Source organism: Myotis brandtii, unplaced genomic scaffold (genome assembly GCF_000412655.1).
Source record: "Myotis brandtii unplaced genomic scaffold, ASM41265v1 scaffold215, whole genome shotgun sequence".
Classification (NCBI taxonomy): Eukaryota; Metazoa; Chordata; class Mammalia; order Chiroptera; family Vespertilionidae; genus Myotis; species Myotis brandtii.
The window spans coordinates 3410715-3414368 of NW_005358043.1; the positions used below are offsets into that span (position 1 = coordinate 3410715).

The 3654-nt window shown below is 48.5% G+C and overlaps 1 long non-coding RNA gene across 1 annotated transcript in view; it reads right to left on the reverse strand.

Annotated features, from left to right (window-relative positions):
* Positions 1-279: 279 nt before the first annotated feature.
* LOC106726026 overlaps positions 280-3654 on the reverse strand; it is a 10267-nt gene continuing 6892 nt past the window's right edge. Inside the window, exon 3 of the long non-coding RNA XR_001362041.1 lies at positions 280-363. This is a non-coding gene — a long non-coding RNA (uncharacterized LOC106726026). The remainder of the gene's footprint in view (positions 364-3654) is intronic.

Here is a 3654-nt window from a genome sequence, read left to right on the forward strand (position 1 = left end):
GGCTTGAGGTGCTGCTGACTAGGAGCTGTGTGGGACATAGGTGACAAGGGGAACTCATGGCAACAAATCATTCCATTTTTACCTCTTGCCACCTTCCTCCAGGCCTAACCACAGGAATCTCAACTGGCGGAGGGAGGAGGCAGGAGGAAGGAGGAGAAACTTGAAATGTGTTTTGCAAGGGTAGTGAAGACTTACTTTCCAAATGAAGCCACCAAGCATTAGTAACCACAACTTTGGTGAAACCAGCTTCACCTGTTTGATTGATGGCTCGTGCTAATTCACAGGTGAACAAAATGTAGTCAATCCCAACTCTGCTTCTTACCAGCACTGTTACAGAACATCGCTATGCCTCGGTTTTCTCACCTGTAAAATGAATATAGTCATAGTCACTGCGGCATAGGGTTGTCATGAAGGTAAAATGAGACAATACATGTCAAATGCTCAGCACAGTGCCAGGCACATAGTAAGTGCTCATACATGTCAGCTATTATTGTCAACCAGACTCATGCAGTCTAGTACTCATTTTCATACATTTATAAGCAATTTACAAAATCTTCAAATTCTCAAAAGCATGTTAGCCCCAGACCTAACCATCAAATATGCCATCTTCTCTCTTCTAATACAGCTTCCTACCTCTTTCCAATATTTTCTATGCCACCAGGCTAAAGACATGAGTATCTCTAAGTAGCAAATATGAAAATCCAAGCAAAAGAAAGATTACAGTCAATTCTTTTAGATTCCAGTCTCATTATCTCAAGACCTAACCAGGTGAGAGGTGTAGATTAGAGTGGGTGTTCATGACCATGAATGGTGGATGTGTCTGGGTGTCTCTGCTCTATAAAATTCAGGAGGCATTACAGGTCTGAAGTTGTTTAAGATCTGGTGCTAATAAATGTCACATCCCGCAGCTTCTGAGAAGGGAAAAAACGGTCCCCGTCCATGGCCTGCACTACTAATCAAGGCCAGCTGCCTGGGCCTGTGTCCAGTGAGTCAGGCAAGGTGGAGGGAAGAGGAGAAAGAGGGGGACCCATCCCTTCCTCAGAGGAAACCCCCCATCCTGCTGCTGTCTTTGCAAAGAGGGGCTTCTGTTTACTGGAACATCCTCCTCCAGCTGGAAGGCCTTGTCCGGTGGAAAGGCCTCTCTCACACTTGTGTCCTTGGCTCTCTTGCCTGGACTGCACCCAGTTTTTTGTTAGGAACCCACTAGTCTCTGCTGCCAAGAGATGTGTTGCACCCACCTCCTGCCAAACAGAGCAGAGATGCCATGTGAATTCCAGGGGAAAACCCCTATTAGAATTCACAGTGTTTACTGCCAACTTTAAAGTGACAAGTGTGACAGAGAGAGCCCAAGGACAGATCCACAAAACCCCATCTTTCCTTGTGGCCTTGCTCTAATCACTTCACTTCTCTGGACTCAGGTTCTTCAACTATAAGTGCAAATCATAGGCGTTGTAAGGAGCTAGCAAGAATTTTGTCAGTTCTCATGTTGGGAAAGTGTTATGTTGTGATTTCTGTCACCGCTCCAGGGGTTGAGGGATCACTCAACAAGCTCCTGTTTGGTCCAGACTCAGCCCGCTGGTGACAGACCCAGCAGCTATCTGGGTCCTGTTCTAGTATTGCATCATCTGGGGAGGAGCGGGGAGGCTGAACTAGCAGAATTCAAAAACAGCTTTGACTTGGAGTTGGGAGTAGGGTTTTGGAGAGACAAGTTGGTGCATGACTTTGATCTTTAGCAAGCAAAAAAAATTTAACTAACAAAATATAGAAGGGCAGTTTGCGCTTTTGGGAATAGCTGAGTTGGTTGGAGCATCATCCCATGCACCAAAGGGTTGCAGGTTTGATTACTAGTCAGAGCACATACATACCTAGGTTTCGGGTTTGATCCCGGTTTAGGCCATGTATGGGAGGCAACCGATCAATGTCTCTCTCTCACATTGATGTTTCTTTCTTTCTCTCTCTCTCCCTCCCTCTCCTCACACACACTTCCTTTCTAAGATCAATAAATATATATCCTTAGGTGAGGGTTAGAAAAAGGGTAGATTTGGGGGTGGGGGGTGGAGAGAGAGATATAGAGAGATCCCAAGACTATTATCAGTAAAAAACAATTTCTAAACACCGGTTTCAGCCTTGTGAAACCCTTCTTGGTCAATATGAGAGTTTCCAAGATGATCAGAGAAATGTTTTCATTAGCAGGTTTCCAGATGCCTTCCTGTGCTCTAAGTGGCAGGAGGCCTTGGCAGACACCCACCTCCCAACACTGCCTGCCTCCGCCCACCATGGCAGGAAGAAAAGTGGGATACAGCGCATGTTACTCCATGCAGGCTGTAGGCCTGATTCTGAACAGAGCCTTTGGAGCTAACTTTCCCTTTAGAGAAGGCCAGTCCCACATTGTCTCCTTGTAGTTCTGGGCCTTTTAACAATTAGTCAGCACCTGCTGGGTGTAGGAATAATAATAAATAAAATGCCTGTCCGAACACCCACTGCTGTCACCTCTACTTGTCTTGCACCTGGTGCCTTCTACCCTCATGTCCTCCCAGGCCACTAATTTTTTCATACTGAGTGCTGAATGGTGGGCACAAAGAGGGGAAGATGGGAACCCACAGTGCTGATGGGGTGGCACTGACCTCCTGCCCTGACCATCTAAACGGGTTCCCCCACCTGTGGACCTCATTTAACCATTTGCTGCCAGAGTCTTGAGCCCTAGACTAATTTTACAGGAAACTGATTTGATCAGCCCAAAAGCTGATTTTGCCCCGGAGTGATTTGCAGAAACTGCCTACAATTCACATAGCTACAGTCCAAGCATCTGACCTCCCAGGTGGACTTTTGTTATTTCAGTGGACAGTTAACATTCATGAAACTCAGTGACCACCGCAGTCTGATCACTGACACTTGAGGTTGTAGAGCACATCGTATTTTTAATTGGGCCGCAGATGGGTCTGCATTTCCTAACTGAATTAAAAATGGGTACTAATTTAACGGCTGTGGGTGTTTTACCTATATCTTTATTTTGCATTTTGAACTTTCTTCTTGATGCAATTTAAATGGGAATGTATAGGATAAATGGGCATGCATATTCTTTAATCATAATAATCTCTAGGGAGTGGATCACACCCCTCTGCCTCCGGGATGTGATCCACTGTTGGTGGGCACACAACTCCTCAAACAAAAATAAGTGGGAAGTTCCAATGGTGAATTCGTGCGCAGAAGCTGGGCCTTCTCGGGCGGTGAGCCCTCCCTGAAGGGCTCCTGCCTCTGCCGCTTTTCCAGGAGGAGCGGGGCTGGGCTCCCTCCCGCGCCGGGAAGGCTGGGTTTCCCTAAAAGCCTCCTCCCGCTGCTGGCTCCGCACCTGGGGAGGCGAGGGGGGCCCTCCTTCTGGCCGCACAAACCCCGGGACACAGAGTGGGAAATGTGGGGCTGCGCTGTGGAAGCCGATGGCTTGGAGGCCTGGAAAATGAACGCAGCCAGACCGAGGCCCGGTGTCCCCAGCGTCGCGCCAACACCTCCGCTCTTAGCATCGGCGAGAGAGCGCGGCGAGTTGCACCAGCCCACGCCCCGCACCACCTCAGCCTTCGACCCGGGGAAGGAAGAGGGTGCTGAGCCCCTTCGCCGCCCTTCTCTATGGAAGGGAGTGGGCAGGCGGGTGGCGGGCAG